Raw genomic sequence first — 9,229 nt, forward strand, 5'->3', positions numbered from 1 at the left:
TGATGTGTGATGTGTGACAGCATCGCAAAATGAGCCCAATTGTCTTTGGGTTTCACATATTTTCACCTGCTATTCTACACAATTTCCCTCACACCTGGTGACCTTCCATCCGGCCCACTGCCCCCCAGGTGCACTTTCATCTCAAGGGTGACCCACACTCACTCTCCGAAAGAAAGCTCTCTCACGTGCTGGTATAAACCACCTCATCTTTTCATAGCCACCAAATTGGCCTGGCTAAAATATATGTGAGCTGTGTTTAATTTGCCGTTAACTTACCTCAATACAGCTTACTAATACTATATATTCTCGTTGTTATAAAAATGATTAAAGGCTAATCGATAGCCAGCACTTTTGTTTGATTTGAACAGAAAAAAAAACACGAAACAGGGAATGTTTATGTTGTTGTTTAGTGGTAATAACAACCAACTTCTTCGAAAGACGCGAATAAACTAAAAATTAATAACAAAAACAAAAACACGCGGGAGAAAGAGGGGAAATAAATGTGTTGAGGGATCTTCTGAAACCGGTTTTTGTTTAACTTTGAGCTTTTCACTATTTGTAGCTTGTTTTTTAGCGCAACTACTAATGCCATTTTTAAATTTACAGCTTAGTCGAGACACAACCCCGGAAATAGAAACTGAACGAGAGCGTCGTTAAGTTAGCCAGCAAGATAACCACTTTTAGTACATTAGCCAATAAACAAACCACCATGTATTAGCTGAGACATGAACCAGTATACAAAATATGACTGCAATTTAATAATTTAAAATTTAACTGAAGGATACAACGAACATCAATACATTTAATTTGTAAGAGTCTAAAGCCTTGTTATTCCTGATAAAAATTTCGGAAAATAATATAACATTTTTACTGCTTTATCATTTACTTGTTTCCTAATACTGCCGAATTTGCTGTAAGAGCTTGTAATAAATTGTATTTATTTGTGAGCCTATTATTACGAATGCTTCTTTATTTTTATTGTCATCCAATGGTATTGAGGGTATATTTGGTTATTAAATTTTTTACATTTGCACTTGCATTTGGAAGTTTGAATTGAAATTATGATTTCATTTCGAGCTTTCCCTACCATGTTCTCGTGCAAAAATATTTTCATTTTTAACATTTTTAACTTTCTGCCATGAAAATGATAAAAGTTAGTCAATTTTTTGTGCGCGATTGCAAGGATTGTGTGCCCGAGGATGCTTCGCTTGAAAGTTTCGAATGGCACACAGATACTCATGCTCATGCTCATGCTCACACAGATACGCACGCAGTCACACATACAGATGCAAAAAATACCCGCGGCTTAGCGCTGCGCAAAGTCAACCAAAAAACTATGAAATTTCTATCTGGGATATATGCATGCATGCCATCTAGAAGTACAGTGAACTCTGGCAATTGATACGTATTTTCTGTGAATCTTTACTTTCAAATATGTATGTATATGTATTATTATTATTATATTGTTACTATTTATTATGCTGGAATTTTTCCAATGTAAATGTTGTTAAAAAAATATACACTTTCCTGTTTGTCATGAGGAGGTTCCACTGTTCTTTGTGGGGCCATTTGTGCGTTTCAAGTGAGGCTCCGCAAACGAATGCCGGAAGTTGCCTTTCGAATGCAAAATGCAAATTTAAGGAAAAGGAGCTGCGTATCAAGAGGTTAGGGGGCAGGGGGGCGATAAGGACACGCTGATAAACGAACTTGAACATTTTTTGACAGTTGTGCGTATAAATCTTGAAATGTTTTAATTTGCTGGCGAATCGATTTAAAGCGCACAGCACACTCGCTGCCCCAACACCAAAGTGCAAAAAGCGCAGCGAAAAATGGCAAGACAAAAACAAAAAACCAAAACCAAAAAAAAAAAAAAGAATGGTTAAAAAACGCAAAGAAGCGTAGAGCAAATGGCAACGTAGTCCAATGCGGCAAGCAACATCGTTGCGTATGATTTATGAATGACATTTCAGCTCTTCAGCTCTTCACTACACTGCAACCAAGCTGGTCATGGTGAATTGTGCATGCAGCCTGATGACTTAGAAGCACAGAAGTGCATTCTTTTAAACAGCTTTATATTTTTTTGTATTTTATTTATTTACTTAAAGTTCCCTTTTTAAGTCAGTGTTTAGATGTATGGCTAAATATTAGGGTGTTCTAGTGCTCGGCCATCGACTAAGCAGTTTCGTTTCGCTGTGTGTGGAGCATCGCGAATTAGCCAAAAGCCGTTGCCAATCTCAGTGTCCAGTGCCCAATGTCCGCCGTCCAGCTGTCCACTTGTCCGGTTTTTGGTCATGGTATTGAAGCTGGAGCAGGAGCTGGAGTTGGAGTTGGAGCTGGAGTTGGAGCTGGAGTTGGGGTGTTTACCTTTAAAGCGTTGCTGGCTGGCCATTTTTTGCCTGGTTCTGCTGATTTTGATTTCGGCCTCGCTTTTGTTTTCATTTTTCCACTTGCGGCTCTGCTTTAGACCGCTGTCGCTTTTTTAGTGGACCAGTCAGAGTCACCACCAGCCCAATCTCAATCCCAATCCAAATCCAAATCCGCATCTGACTCTGAATCCGCATCGCAATGGCATTCCCAATCCCAATCCCAATCCCAATCTCAGCCAGTCGCCAGCCAGTACCCGAGTTCCCGATATCCAGGGCCAGGCAGCAATTCCATATCATATTTTTGCATTGACCCCGGTACGCAGTCGGTTTTTTGCTCTTGGCGTTTATAGATTGAGTACTTTATCAAAAAAACGAGACATCAAAGCGTATATCATGTCAGCTGCAGACGCAGGGCCAGTGATCCCCCTTCCCATTTTCCTTTTTTCCCCTTTATTTTTTTTCCTGTTTTTTTTTTCTTCATCTTTTTTACGCGTTTTGTGAGCCTGGGGATTGCATTTGCATTCCGCCTTTGTCCCTGTTGGAAGCGGCAACCATAACTTAGCCAATGGCCCGGCTTGGGCGCCATTTTGTTTATCTTTGTCGCAAAGGAGTCGATTCCCCGCCAAGTTGGTCAAACCAAGGACCAAAGACACATCTTCCGCAGGAAGTGGAAGCTTCAAGTTGTAGAGGAGATGTGATCTTGATAGACTAGCTTGATGTGTTATGTGATCTTAAGTGGGTTTTCAAGAGAAGTAGTTCAATTCCAACTGATTTACTTTCAGAAAGTAAAGGGTATTCAGAAAGTGCAGCCCCAGTGCTACATTGCATCATGCCCTGGAATCCCATCCTATCGATCGACGGGCATCGGCAGTGACTCAGTTTCTGGCTCGACGACTGCTCCCATAACGATTCTCGTTCCGCCGATTCCGATTCCGATTCCGATCTCTCGTGATCATGGTACATTGGGTTTCGGTTTGGGATTGGGTTTGGGTTACCCAAATGAGTGGCGATGAATGGATCGTCAGAGCGTTCGAATCGAAGTTGCCATGAATGGAGCGCTTTTGTGTGCGGCCACAGTGGGCGCACGACGCCAACGAACGCGGAATAAATTGTATGTTTTCTTAAAGTATATCAGCAACTTTAAAAGCACTTCTATTGCATTTTCTGGGCAACTCAAAAAGTACAAGGAATATGTTTTAAAGATAAATGTAGTTTTATTAAGAGGCTTCACTGTGCAGATGGTTCTGCCACTCGTAGGCGTCGAAATCGGTTGCCAGTCATCGAGTGGGATCGTTTTCCCCACTCTCACATACTTTTTCCCATCTCGTTGCCCTTTTTTTTCTTTTTTGGTCTATCAAGCGTGTGGGTGGCATGAAATGGGGTGGAGCAATGTTCCTGTAAATGAAGTGGAGTTTGCTTAGATTTCTGATGAGTTTATTGTTGCAACCTGATGGCTGGCAATGCGCAATTAGCATAAGTTGCAAGCGCACCAATATTGTGACATTGTTTTTCAACTAACTCATTATTCCACAAACCGTATAAGAAAAATGTGGCATACTTAAGGCAGATCTTTGGGCCACCAGAACGGTCCGAATTGCAACGTTGATTAAGCCTGATTTATTGGATGAGTCGAAAGCATTTACACATTTGTTAACTTTGACGAGCAGCCAAAACAAATCGCTCTATGCAAATGATGAACGTCGAGCGGAAACGGAAAACGAATTGCAGGCCAAAATGAGAAATGCCACAGATGGAATGAATTGGAGTGGACCAGCCCCCCGATCCCGAATCTCTATCTGTACCTGTATCTGTATCTGTACCTATATCTGTATCTGTATCTGAGCCTGAGCATGGAGCTCAACTAAAACTGATGGCACCGAATCACATCAGACAGTTCCAGCCATTCAGCCAGCCAGTGAGGCAGTCAGCCAATTAATATTTTGTTAATTTCGTTTTAGGTTCCGTGGCTCGTGTCTGCATTTAAAGGTATTTTTGTTTGCATAAATAAGCGGACGGACGGCGGAGAACTGGCAAACGTCAAAACTTTTAAAATTTCAATTTCCGGTGCAACGGCAAACGGCCAAGATGAATATGGTGATGGTGATGGGACGAGGCCCGATTTCATTCATAAAAGGGATCTGAATCGGATCTTGGACCTCGAACCACGAACTCCTCGGACTCTCTGGTCTCCAAATGGACAGAAGAGAAGGGGATGGAGAGCATGAGGATCGTTTGTCGGGCGACGGGGGAAATTAATTTTATTTTGATATTTGCGCAACAAATTCGCTGGCGAAATTATCACAACAAGTTATTTCTCAGTCGCAGTCGAACAAAAAGCGTCAAATTTATCAAAAGTGACAGGCGTGAGGAAGGGATTCGAATTCGCATTCGGGACTCGAAATCGCATAGGTGGCATATATACATACTCGTATACCCTTTATGCATATGTCAGTTGTGATATAGCATATTTGCATTCGCTTGAAATTAATCAGAATGAGAAAACTTGGCGATTCTCAAGTCCAGTTTCTCGCCTTGAATTCTGCGTTCTGGATTTCGATTTCCTGCTGCGTGAACTGAAAGCCTCATGAGTATGTGTTGATTTTCAGTTTTGAATTGGAATGGAATCGCATCTGCACTTTGTTTGCAAGCCGAAGAGCCAAGTGGTTGCCTTGGCGAACAAAAAGTACAAATATTAATACGAAAGTACAAATAATATGGGTATTTTATACCTAATCTAGAAAACAAAACATTGAAAAAAAAAAACAATTTAAATCGTTTTAGTTTGGGCGCCACCTAATCGTTACTTTTTAGTTGACAGTTGACAGTCGATTTTGTTAATCATCGAAGTTTATTGAAGTTCCTTTAGCCTTCCGCTGCTTTTCCATTTCCTGTAATTTCACGAAACACATCTGTATATATATATATTATGCATTTAAATTCATATTTTTTGTTCAACCCAACTTCGCATTTGGCTCGGTCGCTGTGTGTTTCTGTTTCAAATGTGGCGTGCGCAGAAATTATTTTAATTTTCAATAAAAATGCAAATATTTTATTTATAATTTTGTGCAAAAAAATGCGCACAAACAAATACGCATATATATATATATGTATATACATATATATATTCGTATGCGTATGTAGATTTCCATCATCAATATTGTGCGAAAGGCACACACACGGAATAGATATTTTCCGCAAAACACAGAGAGCTTTTTTCCGAGCGCTAATTTTTCCCACACATCTCAAACATATTGGGGAAAATGTTTTCTGGGTTGTATGCCGCTGATGTGGCGACAATTTGGCGGCTGCTGTAGTCGGAAAAGCAAAAAACAAAAAAAAAAAATAGGAAAAAATTAAAAAACCGAAAAAAAGCGTCGGAAAATGGAAAACTGACAGGCCGTCAAACTGACAAACTGACGAAACAGAAGCATTGACTGCAGCCTTGTTAAACATATTTCCACTGTCACCCGAGGTCAGGCTTCTGATTCGTGTTTTCCGATCGACTTTTCCGGGTATATCGGCTGTGACCAGAAACCTAATTAAGTCTGAAACTACTTCAATACTACATATGTCTACTTTTCAGGTGATTGAAGCAGAAAGTTTGATCTATCCACTTGACATTGTATTTACAGAACTTTATATGTGTTACTGATATGATGACTGATATTAAGATTTTATACATTTAAGACAGATTTTCTCAAGTAAAAAGAGCATTGGCCAGTCAAAGGGGATTTCGGTGGCCTTTCTCGCTTCTGTCGTGAAATGCATTTGATGTGCATATTTAATAATATTTGTTTATTTATTTTTGACTGCCTCTCATTTAGTTTTGGTTGGGGTTCTTGGGGGCCTGGCTGATTGTGAATTTTTACGCTCACTAAACTGTCACCTGCAGTTTTGGTTTCGCTTTCAGGCTTTTGTACGTCCGCATACAGGATATTATCAAAATGCAATTTTTAATTAAATACATGAAAAAATGACATTAAAAACAAAAAGAAAGGAAAACTCAGAACGCTAAAAGTAGGCAAAAAATTGAATTGTTAAGAATGTATAACTCTAACTGATATCATAATAATTTGCTTGCTCAATTTGTATTAAAATATAATTATAGATATAGGGCGATTAAAAAATATACGAGACAAGCTGTTTATAAATATCTTTTAAGTCTAATTATCTATCTATCCTTATCTATCCTCTCATCCCAATGTTATCAACAAATGTATATGCGAGTTCTTGATTCTTTGATTTGATTTTTTAACAAAAGGCATAGGCCTGCCATTCAACTACTTTAGATCAGCTCATTTACAATCCCCGCTGGCATTTCTGTGGGTGTTTGCGCCGTGGACAAACAAATTGCCAACAATAAGTCAGCGAAATTGAGCAACAAAAGCGGGCAAAACGAATGAAAATAAGGGAAAGGGCAACGGGGGCAAAGGGGCACAGGTAGACGAGGTGTACGAGGTGAGATTGAGGTGAGGCCCGGCTTAAAGAGCTCGTTGCACATGTAGGATATGGTATGTGGCATGTACACATAGTACTTGCGTACGTATGTATGTATCTGCATAATGGAAGCGAGGGCGGCAGCAGTTGTGATTTAAGATAAGCATCGCTGGGACAAGCTGACAAACGGACGGACAGACAAACGGACGGACAGACAAACGGACGGACTGACAAACGGCTTGATGGGTTGACAAACTGACAACCCGCACTTGCCACTGGAACGCGACACTTTCCACTCGGGACAACCTGACAAATGATGATGAGATGGGACGCAATGGGCTGCGTTGACGATCGGGTGGCACCACACGCACCCAGCATCCCAACTCAATCCGAATACGCATCCGAATCCGAAGCTGAATCGAAATCGGTATCAGAAGCTGCAACTGCAACTGCAACTGCTGCTGAAAGGGAAACAGAAACAGAAACAGAATCGAAATCGGAAAAAGAGACACATTGGCCCATGCAAATTTTTGTGGGCTGCCGTTGACACTTCACAGCTGCAGACGCACAGCTGCGGTCGCAACAATAGCACTTGTTGTGTGATAAATAGAAGCACTTGAAAAAATACCAATCTACATTGCAGCATTTATTTAAAGGAGCAACCGTCGATATCTACCTTAAAGATAACTTTATAATCTTTCGAACATTTTTGTTTGTCGCTTGAGAGCCTAGTGTCTTGGCCGCAGGTGTGTGAGCGGGGCACAGGTAAGGCTACAGATACATCCTCCGATTCTGATTCCGATTCAGTTGCGGATGCGGACACAAAGTGCGACCTCAACAGATGGACCTCACACTAAGCCGTCGGCTTTGCCAGCAAATCCACTCGGCATTCAGCGGTCGCACTTCTCGCCCCTTTTGTCCCCGATTCAGTTACGGATCGAGGGACATATTCAGGTGCAACTATATATACATATATATGCATATGTACATTTATGTTGCGTGTACTGGATTCAGTTTTCAGTTCGGCACTTCATCTGCGGCTTTGGCCGGTGCTTAGTGCGCCCTTTGTTTTCGCCCACTTTCCAGGGGGTTTCATAATTCCCCGGCCCGACATTTTCTCACCTCGAAGCAACCAGAAGAGCAAGGGCTCAATGAAAACTCCAGTACTCCTGCCTTTTTGAAAGGCTCAGATCGAGGGAAACCCTTGCGAGGTGACTTTTATTGCCGGCACTCGGCGAGTGGACGTGGAAAATAGCCCCGGCTGTTTACGTTTTAAGCGCGTATTTAACACTTCATTAAATTAATCGACCTTTGTATTTGCCACTTGCTGCGGAGTGGGTCAAAGTATCTGAAAGTGAAACTATTGCTTAATATATGCAGTAACCTTTTTTCTAGCACCAAGTCGTGTTTTGAGATCTAGATTTACTTAAATCATTCAACTGAAATCGAATCTCTTCTGCAGTCAGCAATGCAGTGCCGTTGATCTGAAAACTTAATCACATTTAGAATATTCCATATGGCGAGTTGGAGCTAATCTCGCAGCCCAGGGCCTTAAAGGAGGAGGGGGAGGGGGAATGAGGTCCTTGGAATCGGAGGTATATCCCCCGAAGAAGCTGGCAACAAATACAACAGCAACAGGACGAAGCGAGCACGCATCAACGCACTTGAGACTGCCAGTGAGCTAGACAAGGACGCGTGAGGAGGAGCATGACACTTTGACCTGCGGGGGATGCTGCGTGCAAGAGGCAGGAGGGGGAAGGGGGGCACAGGCTGAGGGGGCGGCGTCGTGTGTGTCAAGTGTCAAGTGTCGACGGCTGACGGACGCAAGTGTCAGCCATCTGGAGGAGCGACAGAGACAGCGAGAGGCCATTGGGAGCCCTGTCGACTGTCTCCTAATGCACTGCAAGGAATTACTCACTATTCCACTCACATGTTTATGTAATAAGTAATTAATTAAGTAATTAAATATTTCTTAAAAGAAATAGAATCTCTGTAGCTTCAGCTGTTTAAAGCTCGTTTTAAATATATTGCAGATATATTTACATATAAATAAGCAAGTGTGGTGCTATTTTTTTGCAGTGTGCCTGGGCTGCTCCTTCGCCTGCTGGTGCGGTGTCTGTGCTCCTTCGTCCGTGTGTCTGTTTCCGTCTCCTGGCGAAGTCACAGGTCACCGCCCATTGTGGGCGGCATGTCGGTCGGTTGTCCTGCGGGGCTGGGACTCGGATTGGGATTGGAATTGGGATTGAGAATGGGATTGGGAGTGGGATTGGGAGTGGAATTGGGTTAGGGATTGGGAGTGGAATTGTGGGTGTTCGGGCTGCGTTTAGATGGCTGCCGCTGCTGACCATGGCAACCGAAATGGCGATGGCCACGCACACGAGCACAAGTAATCATAATAAAGGACCAAAGAGGAGCTTTTCCCGCAC

This window comes from Drosophila yakuba, chromosome X, assembly GCF_016746365.2.
Source record: "Drosophila yakuba strain Tai18E2 chromosome X, Prin_Dyak_Tai18E2_2.1, whole genome shotgun sequence".
In the NCBI taxonomy this organism is placed as follows: Eukaryota; Metazoa; Arthropoda; class Insecta; order Diptera; family Drosophilidae; genus Drosophila; species Drosophila yakuba.